This window comes from Bufo bufo, chromosome 6, assembly GCF_905171765.1.
Source record: "Bufo bufo chromosome 6, aBufBuf1.1, whole genome shotgun sequence".
Classification (NCBI taxonomy): Eukaryota; Metazoa; Chordata; class Amphibia; order Anura; family Bufonidae; genus Bufo; species Bufo bufo.
Window position 1 is genome coordinate 38,021,800 of NC_053394.1, and position 15,182 is coordinate 38,036,981.

At 45.8% G+C, this 15,182-nt stretch overlaps 1 pseudogene; it reads left to right on the top strand.

The window, feature by feature from the left end:
• The window catches only part of LOC121003107, a 363,872-nt pseudogene that overhangs the window by 331,830 nt on the left and 16,860 nt on the right, over positions 1-15,182 (top strand).

Sequence of the window (15,182 nt, forward strand, 5' to 3'; positions counted from 1 at the left end):
GCGGGCTGAAGAGGGGCACTGGGGGCTGATATGAGTCACTGGGGGGCTGAAGAGGGGCACTGGGGGGCTGATATGAGGCACTGGGGGCTGAAAAGAGATGCTGCTGGGGGCTGATATGAGGCACTGGGGAGCTGAAGAGAGGCTGCAGGGGGGCTGAAGAGGGGCACTGGGGGGCTGATATGAGGCACTGGGGGCTGAAGAGAGGCTGCTGGGGGGCTGAAGAGGGGCACTGGGGCTCTTATCTGAGGTCTGATTGGGGGTCATTCACATTGAGGTCTGAGCTGAGGTCTGATTGGGGGTCTGATCTGAGGTCTTATTGGTGTCTTATTAACATTGGGGGTCTTATTGGGGCTGTCAGCTGAGGTCTGATTAACATTGGGGGTCTGATTGGTGGTTTGACCTCAGGTGTTATAAATATTTTTTCTTATTGTCCCCCTCTAAAACCTAGGTGCTTTTTATGGGACGGAGCTTCTTATAGGGCGAAAAATACAGTAACTTTAAAAATGATTTCTTCTCCCTTCATTATATTGATAGTGCAGGTCTGTATGTATGTATGCAGAGTGTATTTGTGTATATATATAAATATATATAGAAAGAGACGAAAATCCAGCGGGAGCACCACAAACAGTGCGGGTGCAACGTCCAGCACAGGGCTACGGCAACACCCCAAGTATTGTAGAGATAAAGAAGTCGGACTGCACTCCAAAGTAGTAGTGAAATACACGGTTTATTCACCCATAGTATGGCAAAACTTGCGACGTTTCGGCTCACAAGAGCCTTCCTCAAGCCTTCGCTTGAGGAAGGCTCTTGTGAGCCGAAACGTCGCAAGTTTTGCCATACTATGGGTGAATAAACCGTGTATTTCACTACTACTTTGGAGTGCAGTCCGACTTCTTTATCTCTATAAATATATATATATATACAGTGGGATGTGAAAGTTTGGGCAACCTTGTTATTGAGTTCCAATAATTAGTTCTAAAGGTTTTGGAATCAATAAAATGACAACAGTGCCCAAATTTATGCACCTGCCTAATTTAGTTAAAACAATTATAGCACACTTTCTGTAAATCCAATAAACTTCATTTCACTTCTGAAATATTACTTTGTGTGTCTCCTATATGATATATTTAACTGACATTTTTTATCGTAACAACCAACGATTTATACAGGAAAATCATGACGATTAACAAGGTTGTCCAAACTTTCGCATCCCACTGTATATACAGTACAGACCAAAAGTTTGGACACACCTTCTCATTCAAAGAGTTTTCTTTATTTTCATGACTATGAAAATTGTAGATTCACACTGAAGACATCAAAACTATGAATTAACACATGTGGAATTATATACATAACAAACAAGTGTGAAACAACTGAAAATATGTCATATTCTAGGTTCTTCAAAGTAGCCACCTTTTGCTTTGATTACTGCTTTGCACACTCTTGGCATTCTCTTGATGAGCTTCAAGAGGTAGTCCCCTGAAATGGTTTTCACTTCACAGGTGTGCCCTGTCAGGTTTAATAAGTGGGATTTCTTGCCTTATAAATGGGGTTGGGACCATCAGTTGCGTTGAGGAGAAGTCAGGTGGATACACAGCTGATAGTCCTACTGAATAGACTGTTAGAATTTGTATTATGGCAAGAAAAAAGCAGCTAAGTAAAGAAAAACGAGTGGCCATCATTACTTTAAGAAATGAAGGTCAGTCAGTCAGCCGAAAAATTGGGAAAACTTTGAAAGTAAGGGCTATTTGACCATGAAGAAGAGTGATGGGGTGCTGCGCCAGATGACCTGGCCTCCACAGTCACCGGACCTTAACCCAATCGAGATGGTTTGGGGTGAGCTGGACCGCAGAGTGAAGGCAAAAGGGCCAACAAGTGCTAAGCATCTCTGGGAACTCCTTCAAGATTGTTGGAAGACCATTTCAGGGGACTACCTCTTGAAGCTCATCAAGAGAATGCCAAGAGTGTGCAAAGCAGTAATCCAAGCAAAAGGTGGCTACTTTGAAGAACCTAGAATATGACATATTTTCAGTTGTTTCACACTTGTTTGTTATGTATATAATTCCACATGTGTTAATTCATAGTTTTGATGCCTTCATAGTCATGAAAATAAAGAAAACTCTTTGAATGAGAAGGTGTGTCCAAACTTTTGGTCTGTACTGTATATATATGTGTGTGTGTGTGTGTGTATGTGTATATAATATATACATACATACACACGCGCGCACGGCGTGTGTTTGTGCTTTAGGGTGCACACCCTAATGCAATAGGCTGTGCCGCCTATGATGCCAAATAGGACAATATGTTGTTGTTTGCTTCCAGGACATCCTCAGTGTGGATGAAACCATCCCCATATCGTTCCGGAACTGGGTTATCTGCATCTTGGGAGTGATCGGCCTCCTGTTTGTGATCTCCTTGGCTACACCAATCTTTGCCGCTGTCATCATACCACTGGCCATTGTGTATTATTTAGTCCAGGTAAGCATCTGCTTCCTTTCCTCATCTTCCATGGGGTGATGTCCTACTTTCACAGTTCACCCAGGGCATCCAGTACCATTCCATTCCCCATGTTTATTTCTTTCTATTACATTCCTTAAAGGGCTAGTTAAAGTGTCTGGACCTCAAGAAAAGCCACCAATGGAGTGCAACACAGCTATAAAAGCTATTGGGAAAATTACTAGCTAAATGACACAACATCAGAGGAGTCTAAAGTTTCCTTTTCAGAGCAATAAGTGTTCAAGTCTATAAAATAATCCCCAAATTTACACAGTAACACAGGGATTATGTCTTTGATATTCTAAAAATTACTGTGTCATGCTCCTACCCCTCCTAGATTTCTCTTATAGATTACATGTTCCCTAATGACCCATAATCCTGTAAATGTCTTTTTATTATAACAATAATTTATTGTCATTGTACCTGCAGAGGTTTTATATTGCCACCTCACGTCAGCTGAGACGTCTGGATTTAATCACCAGGTCACCCATCTACTCTCACTTTGGGGAGACAGTCTCTGGTCTGTCAATCATCCGAGCTCATGGACATCAACAGAGATTCATCCAGCACAATGAAGACACCCTAAATATCAACCAGAAGAGCGTTTACTCCTGGATTGTGTCCAACAGGTAAAGGGCCCTTTACACGGGCTGAGAATTCCGTAGATAATCGCTAACGAGCATTCATAAAAACGCTTCATAGCAATTATCTGGTGGGGTAAATGTACCAACGATTTACCCGATGAACGAGCTCATTCATCGGGTAATAGATCATTTGTGCGGTAACAAAAATTATCGTTTGCCCGCAGCAGATTGTGCTGTGTGCTGTGTATGGGGACGAGCGATGGCATACACAGCGATAGCATGATTCCTTCCTGACCATCTGCTGCTGTATCGTCCCGTGTAAAGGGACCTTAAGAAATTGATAAGGCATGTGAGTAGATAATCTGGAGTAATCTCTAGTAATCTCCTTATTATGTGATGTGTCTGCAGGTGGCTGGCCATTCGACTTGATTTTCTTGGGAACCTGACAGTGTTCTTTGCTGCTCTCTTCGCTGTGTTAGGCCGTGGCACGGTGGACAGTGGGACTGTTGGACTATCCATTTCCGCAGCACTCAGTGTGAGTCAATGTGAACCAGAAAGACGATAAATGAGTTGTGCTTTTTCGAAAACCCAGAGTGGATAGTTGTTACAAAAAGCATCTAAGCCTCTGAAGGACCTGTCCTGCATTACTGCATTGTAATGATTGACTTCTCTAGTGGTGTCGCTGCAGAGAAACTAAGCACTTCCAGTTTTCCCCACTGATTACTGCTGATTGCTAGAGGTCCCAACAGGGACACTTTCTGTAATCAACCTTTTGACAAGGAACTGAGTAGCGATTGTTTAAAGCAGAAACCCCTTTAAATATCCTTGTATCTGAAGTATTCGAAGGCTAGAGGAGGACCCATAGAAGTAAACAATATGGTGTTGCCTATTTTTTTCTGATTTACACCAACACATCAATCCATCCAAGTCCTTTTTAATGTGCTTTATTAGTTTAGGAGAAGTATGTCCCGAACTTTGGACTAGTTCTACTCGTTGGTTCTCCAGTGTTTCCATGCAGGGGCAGATTTGGAACTTAAAGTGGCCCTAGAAAAAAGAATAAAAGTGGCCCCATGTTGTAGGTCGGTCCAAATTGACAGAACATGACCCGAAACAAGTAGGCGGGAACAACAGAAGTAGGCAGGGCCTGCAGTACCGTAGTGCAGCACAGAATATCGCCCCAGCAGAACCAAATACTGCAGGACGGCAAAAACTACTGCCGCCCAAGCCACATTATTAAACTGTATCACCATCATGAGGACGGTAATATAGTTGAGTTGAGGAGGGCTCCTGCGACCGTTGAGCATCAAATCATTATATATTATATTTTTATTTCTTATTGTACAGATTACGAATACACTGGACTGGTTGGTGCGATTGACGGCAGAGCTGGAGACCAATATTGTTGCAGTTGAGCGTGTGGATGAGTACATTAAAGTAGAGAACGAAGTAAGTTCTGAGGGCTTTGGCCAACGCTATAGACCTAAGGATAAAGTCAGTTTATCACATAGATTACCTTTAAGTGTTTATTTGTCGTAAAAATCCCATGTCGTGCCTCTCTTTTTATGAAGTTATGTCACAGACTGTTTCTATATTGTTTTTTGTTGAAATTAGCATGTATGAGAAGTTAGCTGCTACCTCCCTCACGGATGACACTGAGAAACTATACTCCATGTTCTTCCTGGTAATACTATAGGTATAGTCTGTAAACTAGGTAGAAGTCTCTGGTCTGATTGACACCGGAGTTTAGAAAACCTGTGGAGCCATAACAGTTATCCATTATATAACTAGATAATTCTAAACAGAAATTGAATAGCTTATATTGGTTTGATATATTTGCTAGACGTCCTGTATACAGTAATTATTGTTTACGGGTCATGTTTAGGTTTATGCAGTGGTTTTGTTATAGGGCTGTGGTGGCAAACCTATGGCACGCATGCAAAATGGGGCACTCAGGGCCGTCTCTGTGGGCATGTGCACAGGGCCCGGTTATAAGGCAGGCAGGGCCAGACTGGCAATCTGGTGTCTGGCACTATGACACGTCCTGACAGTGGTGCTCCCACCCACAGCTAACTCTGAGTGGGCCTTCAGCAATATTGCCCTGAGCAGAAAGGAGTTCTGACGTCAGTATGTCAGACACTCTGCCGAGCTTTTTGGCTTCAGCCCTCCCCACTGCAGAATGTCACGGCTGTATGTGAGCAACGAGAGCATACACAGTAAATAGAGCTACTGACCGGACCCAAACTAGGGAGGATAAAGGGTGACCCCTGTCAGACCCTCAAAGCTCTCCCTATGCTGCTAAAGCACATGCCCGGATCCAAATGGTGGAACGAGGCATGCCCGCGTACCTAAGACTGATGACCACTGTAACCCCTACAATAGTGGAAGGGGCACGGCCACCGGTGCCCTGCTCAGTATATGGAGGGAACCGTGGTCGCCTCAGATCCAGTCAGAAAATAAACAGATACATTACAATGTCTGCACACTTAGCTGAAGGAGCTGCAGCAGCAGAGAAGACGGATCCAAAGACAGCTGGCAATATCCGGAGTACTTGCTGCAGCAGAACACAGGTCCAGTGAAATGATAGCTTACAAGTGAAGATACTCAAGCAAGAGCTACAACTCAAATGAGAAATATAATCCACACCCTACAAAGGAGGAGGGGTGATTTAAAGGCAGGGAAATCAAACGCAGGAGGAACAGCTGGGAGGAAGGAAACAGAAAGTAAAAACCTCATCACAGGGGCGGAGAAACAGAGCAGTGAGAACTCCTCCAAGCTCTAGTAGTGACATCATCACAGGGGTGGAGAAACAGAGCTGTGAGAACATCTCAAAGCTCTGGTAGTGACAGTACCCCCCCCTCTACGGGTGGACTCCGGACACCCAGGACCCACCTTCTCAGGATGAGCCCTATGAAATGCCCTGATGAGGCGAGTGGCTTTAATGTCCGACACCGGAACCCACATCCTCTCCTCAGGACCATAACCCTTCCAATGAACGAGGTACTGAAGAGAACCGCGGACAATGCGAGAGTCCACAATTCTGGAAACCTCAAACTCCAGATTGCCATCAACCAAAATCGGAGAAGGAGGCAAAGAGGAGGGTACCGTGGGCTGGACATATGGTTTTAAGAGAGATCTGTGAAATACATTATGTATCTTCCAAACCCGTGGAAGATCAAGACGGAAGGCAACAGGATTGATGACTGACAAGATTTTATAAGGCCCAATAAACTTGGGACCCAATTTCCAGGAGGGAACCTTCAGTTTAATATTTCTTGTAGACAACCACACCAGATCACCCACATTCAGGTCCGGACCAGGCACACGTCTCTTATCAGCCACACGCTTATACTTCTCACTCATCTTTCTAAGATTACTCTGAATCTTTTGCCAAATGGTAGACAAAGATGAGGAAAATCTCTCCTCCTCAGGTAAACCAGAAAGAGCCCCTCCCGAGAATGTCCCAAACTGCGGATGGAACCCATATGCACCAAAGAATGGTGACTTATCAGAAGATTCCTGACGACGGTTGTTCAGAGCAAACTCAGCAAGAGGGAGAAATGAACACCAATCCTTCTGGTTCTCTGCCACAAAACAGCACAAATATGTCTCCAGATTCTGATTGAGGCGCTCAGTCTGACCATTCGACTGCGGGTGAAAAGCAGAAGAGAAGGACAGCCGAACCCCCAGGCGAGAACAGAAAGCCTTCCAGAACCTGGACACAAACTGCGTGCCTCTATCGGAAACAATATCAGAGGGAATGCCATGCAATTTAAGAATATGGTCGACAAAAGCTTGCGCCAACGTTTTAGCATTGGGTAAACCAGGGAAAGGTACGAAATGAGCCATCTTGCTAAAACGGTCCACCACCACCAGGATCACCGACTTCCCTGAGGAACGAGGAAGATCCGTGATAAAGTCCATGGACAGGTGTGTCCAAGGACGGGAAGGTATGGGTAACGGGAGAAGGGAACCTGAAGGCCGTGAACGAGGGACCTTAGCGCGAGCGCACGTCTCACAAGCAGCCACAAAACCCTCCACCGACTTACGAAGAGCCGGCCACCAAAATCTCTGAGCAATGAGATCTACCGTGGCTCTACTCCCGGGGTGACCAGCAAGAACAGTATCATGATGCTCCTTGAAGAGTTTGTGACGTAGCTCAGGAGGCACAAACAACTTCCCAGAAGGACAACGGGCAGGTGCCTCAGTCTGGGCAGCCTGGACCTCGGCCTCCAAATCAGAATATAGAGCAGAAACAACTACCCCCTCCGCCAAAATGGGACCCGGGTCCTCGGAGTTTCCTCCTCCCGGAAAACAGCGAGAGAGAGCATCAGCCTTCACATTTTTGATCCCAGGGCGGAATGTAACAACAAAATTGAATCTGGAGAAGAACAGAGACCATCTGGCCTGTCTCGGATTCATACGCCTGGCCAACTCCAAGTATGCCAGATTCTTATGGTCGGTAAAAACGGTGATAGGGTGCCTGGCCCCCTCCAACCAATGGCGCCATTCCTCGAAAGCCAACTTGATGGCCAACAACTCCCTATCTCCCACATCATAGTTTTTCTCTGCCGGGGAGAGTTTTTTAGAGAAAAAGGCACAGGGTCGCCATTTGGCAGGAGAAGGGCCCTGGGACAAAACCGCACCCACACCCACCTCGGAAGCATCCACCTCAACAATAAAAGGTAAGGAAACATCGGGATGCACCAAGACGGGAGCAGACGCAAAACTCTCTTTAATCTTAGAAAAAGCTGCAAGCGCCTCCTCCGACCAAGAGGACAAATCCGCCCCCTTTTTTGTCATGTCAGTGAGGGGTTTGACAACAGAGGAATAATTCAAAATGAACTTTCTGTAATAGTTCGCAAAACCCAGAAAGCGCATCAATGCCTTCTGATTCTCAGGAAGCTCCCACTCAAGTACAGCACGGACCTTCTCCAGATCCATGCGAAAACCAGAAGCAGAGAGGAGAAAACCCAGAAATTGAATCTCCGATACCATAAAAAGACATTTCTCCAGCTTGGCGTACAATTTATTTCCCCGCAGAATCTGCAGAACCTGAAAAAGATGATCCTGATGGGTCTGAACATCAGGGGAAAAAATCAAAATATCATCAAGATACACCAATACAAATTTTCCCCTCCCCACGACAGCACCACTGAGAGATGGCTCCGCCTCCATGGACAGGAAACCTGTAGCATAAAAAGGTGGAGCCACTCTCCCACCTCAGTGAGGTTTCCTGTCCTGGAGCAGGAGACTTGTAGCAAGTTTTCCTTTTAGGGACCCATGGCTTGGAAATACTAGGAAATCCTAGAGAGCCATGGGTCATACCAGTCGCCAGGTACGGTTACCTGAGGGGTGGAGGTTGGTCCAGGCCAGCCGTTCATCCTAGGACTGAGGCACCGGTCCCTCGAAGGAGTGTGACCGCGTGGGGCCGCAGGGTAGATGCGGCTAACGGAGGACGCGCCAGAGGGCGGCTGTCCCAGGCGTGTACCCAGGAGGGACTGCAGGCGGAAGCCGGATCAGTGGAACACGCCGGAGCGCCGACCGGAAGTCGCAGGAATGACGTCAGGTAAGACGTGCGTTCCACAGTAAGAGTTCCGGTCAGGTGACCGGAAATAAAAGGGTTCTCGCTGCCGGCACTTCTCAGAGACGCATCGAGGTCAGCGGACCTCACTTAAACTTTGGCCAGTGTTTTTTCTCTCCGCAACAGAGTTGATGCAAGCGGCAGAAGGGTGAGGACACCTCGGTTGCAGGCTCTTCCAGGGAACATGTGGAACTCTCAGAGGAGAGGTGCTGTTCCCTGCAACATATTTATTATTGTTAATATCCTCTATGCCTCTAGGATGGAAGAGGATAAGAGACCGGAAGATGCTGAGACTGAAAAGCAGGCGCCGGTATAGAAGACTTCTAAGGGGGTAAGATACGGGATACTTATGAGGATACTAAAGTATGTTTTTTGTATCTATCACTTGCTTCTTTTTAGACGGCACCTAAAAAGGCAGCGTCAAAAAAGAAATATAAGGAATGTGCATTGTGTAAATGCCCCTTGTCTTCATCGTATACCAAAAAATTATGCCAGGATTGTATTGAGAGGACTCTGGCAGAAGAATCTCCGAACTTCATGAAGGGCATTAGAGAATTAATTAAAACAGAAGTCAAGGAGACCCTTAAATCTTCAAAGAAGTCTAAAAAGACACTAGAAAAGGCGGATTCAGACATAGAATCTACAGGTGTTAGCGATGAAGATAGGGATGAGGTATCAGAGGATTCATCCCTAGAGGAAGAAGAACAGGAGAAAATTTTTTTGTTTCCAGTAACTGACACGGAAAAACTGCTTAAAAGACGTCAGAGAAGATAGGTCTATGTCGGACACAGTCTTTGAAGGATTGAGGGAAAAGAAAAGAAGGTGTTTCCCTTTACATAGGAGCATATCGGCTTTAATTGAAAAAGAGTGGAAGAGGCCGGATAAGAAAGCTTTTGTTAGTAAGAATTTTAAAAGAAAATACCCTTTTGAGGAAGAGGCTACAACTTCATGGGATAAAGCACCTAAATTAGACGTGGCCATTTCTAAAGTTTCCAGGAGATCATCCTTACCATTCGATGATATGGGGTTTTTAAAAGACCCGCTGGACAAGAAGATAGACTCTTGCCTTAGAAATACTTGGGAAGCATCCACAGCCTCCTTTAGACCTAATATTGCAGCTACAGTTACGGCCAGGTCCTTAGCCTTGTGACTGGAAAGACTAGAGGGACAATTGAGAGATAAGTGTCCTAGGGATCAGATTTTAAACTCATTGCCAACTCTGCAGAAGGCGGCGGATTTCCTATCGGACGCTTCCGTTGAGGCGGTTCGGCTAGCGGCCAGATCTGCGTCAACTTCAAATTCTGCCCGTAGAGCCCTATGGCTGAGGAACTGGAGGGGAGGCGACATGGCCTCTAAACAGCGGCTATGTAGTATCCCCTGCCAGGGGCAGTTTTTGTTTGGCCCAGAGCTGGATGCTCTCTTAGAAAAAGCAGCAGATAGGAAAAAGAGAATGCCTCAGGAGTCTTCTTTTTCTCAATTTAGGCCTTATAGACGTCCCTTTCAGAATCCTTCCAGGTTTCAGGGAAGGAGACAGCCGGGGGATAGAGATCAGTTCCCCAGACCTAGAGGGTCAGGCGGTAGGGGATTCATGTTCGGAAGTTCATCCTCCTCCCAGAAGGACAAGCTGTCCAAAAAATGACGCCAGATCACAGGTAGGAGGGAGACTAAAAAAATTTCCCTCCGCCTGGAGAGAAGTTGCAGGAAAATGGGTGACTGGAGTTGTGACAGAGGGCTTAAAACTACAGTTCAGAGGACAATTTCCTCAGAAGTTTGTGGTTACAAAGAAATCCAAAAAATTGTCAAGAGAAGTGGATTTGTTGATAGAGAAAAAAGTATTAATACCAGTACCGAGGGCAGAACAGGGGGAGGGCTTCTACTCTACTCTGTTCTTAGTCAAAAAGCCGGACTGTTCCTACCGGACGATTATAAATTTAAAACAACTAAACAAACATCTGGTAATAAAAAGATTTAAGATGGAAACAATAAAGTCGGCAATCCATTTAGTATTTCAGGGATGTTTCATGGCAATACTAGATTTGAAGTACGCATATCTACATATCCCGATGCATCCCCGCGCTCAGAAATTTCTGAGGGTAGCAGTTATAGAGAACCAGGGAACCAGACATCTACAGTTTCAGGCCATGCCCTTCGGCCTATCAACGGCTCCGAGAACCTTTACCAAGGTGATGGCGGAGGTGGCATCCTTTATCAGGAAGGAAGATATTATTTTTCTTCCCTATCTAGACGACTTCTTGATTATAGCAAAAACACGAGAGGAATGCCAGAATTCAGTCCAGAAAGTAATTCAGATCCTGGAGCGTTTGGGCTGGATAATCAACTTGAAAAAATCCAGGTTAGAGCCCAGCACAAGTCAGACATTCCTGGGATTGCAGCTGGACTCGGTTCAACAGAGAACGTTTCTTCCCTCAGAAAAGATAACCAGAATCCAGAACGAAGCCCGGAGAACCCAGGAGAATCCGTGGATATCAGTCCGGAAAGCAATGTCCATACTGGGTATGATGACTGCCTGTATTCCAGCAGTACGATGGGCACAGTTCCATTCAAGGATTTTGCAATGGGAAATATTAACTACAACAAAACGAAAGGAATTGACCTTGGACTCCAAGATATGTCTCAGCCAGAGGACCCTTGTCTCCCTCAACTGGTGGTTGGAGGCCAGAAACTTAGACCAAGGTGTCCAGTGGAATCACCCCGATCCAATAGTAATTACAACGGACGCCAGCCCATGGGGGTGGGGCGCACATTTCAGGGGTCAGTTGAGGCAGGGGATATGGTCCCCGTTAGAAAAACAGTTCTCTTCCAACAGGAAAGAATTGAGAGCAGTACTACTAGCCTTAAGGACAGCCCTTCCGGAACTGCAACACCGGCATGTCAGGATCATGTCGGACAACAGGACGGTGGTATCATACCTAAACCGTCAGGGAGGTACCAGATCCCGATCTTTGATGAGAGAGACAGAGATAATATTCGCAGGGATAGAAGGGGATCTAGCTCACATATCCGCTCTGCATATAAAGGGGGAGGAGAACGTCCAGGCCGACTTTCTAAGCCGTCATCGGTTGAAACAGGGAGAGTGGTCCCTGGACCCAGCAGTGTTTGCAAAAATAGTGGATCTATGGGGGATACCAGATATAGATCTTTTTGCCACCAGGGAAAACAGACAAATAGAAAGGTTTTGCTCCCTCAGCCCTTACGAATCCCCGTTTGGAGTAGATGCCTTTCTCCTAGAATGGAAATTTCATCTGGGATATGCCTTTCCCCCTCTGCAACTCCTTCCCAGAGTACTCAAAAAGATAAGGGAGGAAAAGTCAAACATGATAGTGATAGCCCCCTTCTGGCCCAGAAGGGCATGGTTCTCCCTGCTAAGATCCATGTCGGTAGCAGAGCCATGGATTCCGAATCTCCTGAGGCAGGGCCCAGTAATGCACCCAGAGATAGAATCCTTAAATCTCACAGCATGGAGATTGAGAGGGCACACTTAATTAAGGAAGGATTCTCGGAAGCACTAGTTACTACCATTCTTAGTAGCAGGAAAAAAGTAACTAATACTATTTATGCCAGAATATGGAAGAGATTTCTATCCTTTGCAGGTCTCGACACCAGTATTTGGCCAGAAAGGATTTCCACCAAACAGGTATTAGAATTTCTACAGAGAGGGCTATCTCTAGGATTAGCAAAAAGTACCCTGAAGGTTCAGGTTTCGGCACTCTCAGGTTTGAGTGGTAGGAGCCTGGCCATGGATCCCTGGATAGTTAGGTTCTTCAAGGCAGTGGATAGGATTGCACCAGTCAGGGGACCCAGATTTCCCCCCTGGGACTTGAACTTGGTTTTAAAAGCCTTGACTACTCGTCCATTTGAACCCATTGAGGATTGCTCAATTAAAAATCTTACGCTAAAATTGGTTATGTTGATAGCGCTTATTTCAGCACGTAGAGTTAGCGAGCTCCAGGCACTATCTATTAATACCCCATTCATGACCATACGCGAGGATAGGGTGATACTGAGGCCAGATCTGAAGTTCATCCCTAAAGTACCTTCTAAGACTAACAGGTTGCAGGAAATATTTCTCCCAGTCTTTTTTCCAGAGCCAAAATCTCAGGAGGAAGAAAGATGGCACTTATTAGATGTAAGAAGGTGCCTGATCCAGTACCTGGAGAGATCCAAGGACTGGAGAAAATCCTCATCCTTGTTGGTCCTGTACGCAGGGGCCAGGAAAGGTAATGCGGCCTCAAAAAGTACCATCGCCCGGTGGATTAGAGAGCTAATTTCTTTAGCTTACTCCTGTTCTGGTCTGTCTCCTCCGCTATCTTTGAAGGCACACTCTACTAGGGCGGTGTCTACCTCTTGGGCAGAAAGGTCTAGTGTTTCTATTGACCAAATCTGCAGGGCGGCCACATGGGCTTCTCCGTCTACCTTCTACAAACACTATAGACTTCAACTTGATTCCATCTCTGACCTACTTTTTGGTACTAAAGTATTAGAGGTTGTCACCCACCCTTGATTTCTATGTAATCTCTCTCAGTGGTGCTGTCGTGGGGGAGGGGAAAAATGATGATTACACTTACCGGTAATCGGATTTTCCTGACCCCACGACAGCACCCGTCTAATTCCCTCCCTAAGGTGGTGGTTGGTGAAAAATTTCACGTGGTGAGATGCAAAAAAAAAAAAGTATATGTATATTGTATTAACCAAAAGGGGAGTCCCTCTCATACTCTGTAAACCCACTGAGGTGGGAGAGTGGCTCCACCTTTTTATGCTACAGGTTTCCTGTCCATGGAGGCGGAGCCATCTCTCAGTGGTGCTGTCGTGGGGTCAGGAAAATACGATTACCGGTAAGTGTAATCATCATTTTCCCCATTAAATGGTAGAAAATACTATTAACAAAATGCTGAAAGACGGCCGGAGCATTCATCAGGCCGAAAGGCATAACGAGATTCTCGAAATGCCCGTTAGGGGTATTAAAGGCCGTTTTCCATTCATCCCCCTCTCTGACCCTGACCATGTTGTACGAGCCTCTCAAATCCAATTTGGAAAAAACCTTGGCCCCAACAATTTGGTTGAAGAGGTCCGGGATCAGAGGAAGGGGATAGGGATCGCGAATCGTGATACGGTTCAGCTCCCTAAAATCTAGGCAAGGTCTCAGAGAGCCATCTTTTTTTTTAACAAAAAAAAACCCTGCGGCAACAGGTGATTTTGAGGGACGAATATGCCCCTTATCGAGACTCTCGGAGATATAGGTTCGCATTGCGATTCTTTCCGGTTGTGAGAGATTGTAGAGGCGTGCTTTTGGCAGCTTGGCGCCGGGAATGAGGTTAATGGGACAGTCAAACTCCCGGTGAGGAGGTAGCTCCTGAACACCGGTCTCGGAAAACACGTCCGAGAAATCTGAGAGAAATGATGGCACAGTTTTAGTAGACACCTCTGCAAAAGTCGCTGTGAGACAATTCTCTCTACAAAAGTCACTCCACTCATTTATTTGCCTTCCTTGCCAATCAATAGTGGGGTTATGTCTAGTGATGGCATATTGTCCTGATGAAGGGGGCAGTCCGCCCCTGAACACGTAGACCTATATAAATAAAGACCCACTTTATTTTATCTATTTGAGTCCTGTCTTCTGCAGCAGCGCCGCTTTTTATAAGGTTCATTTTTTATACCTATCCACTGTTATGTCTAGTGAGCCAGGGTAACCCCAAAACTAGAGGAGAAGGCAATCCGTTAAGGATAAAACAAGATATATCCTCCACATGAGTGTCACCTACAGCTAGCCGGATATTGTGAACAATGCCCTTCAGAGATCTCTGTGAGAGTGGAGCAGAGTCAATAGCAAAAACAGGTATATCCTTTTCTAATGTGCAAACCTGAAAACCATGCATGGCTACAAATTGAGTGTCAATAAGATTGACAGCCGCTCCACTATCGACAAAAATCTCACAAGAAATGACTTTGCTCTCTAGCGCCACCCTGGCAGACAGGAGAAAACGGGAATTGCAGGTCAGAGGAAAAGCATCAATTCCTACATCAACTTTGCCCAAAGTAGCAGATGAAGCAGAATTTGATGATTTACCTTTTGAGGTTTTTCTCTTATTATCGCTCTTAGTACAGTTCAAGAATCTCCTAGACGGACAAACATTTGCCAAATGACCTATGCCCCCACAACAAAAACACACCATACTCTGAGGACTAAATCCTCTTTTATCAGGGGCAAGTCGACCTAGCTGCATGGGCTCCTCCTCAGAGGGGAGCGAGACTGAATGAGTCCGCACCACTGCCCCTAGACTGACAATGGCTGGACAGAGAGGTCTTGTTTCTTTCTCTTAGACGCCTGTCAAGGAGTACCGCCAATGACATGGCAGACTCTAAGGACGTTGGTCTCTCATGGAAAGCAAACGCATCTTTCAATCTCTCTGAGAGACCATGACAGAACTGACTCCGGAGTGCAGCATCATTCCAACCTGAATCAGCTGCCCATCTCCGAAATTCAGAACAATAAAGCTCCGCAG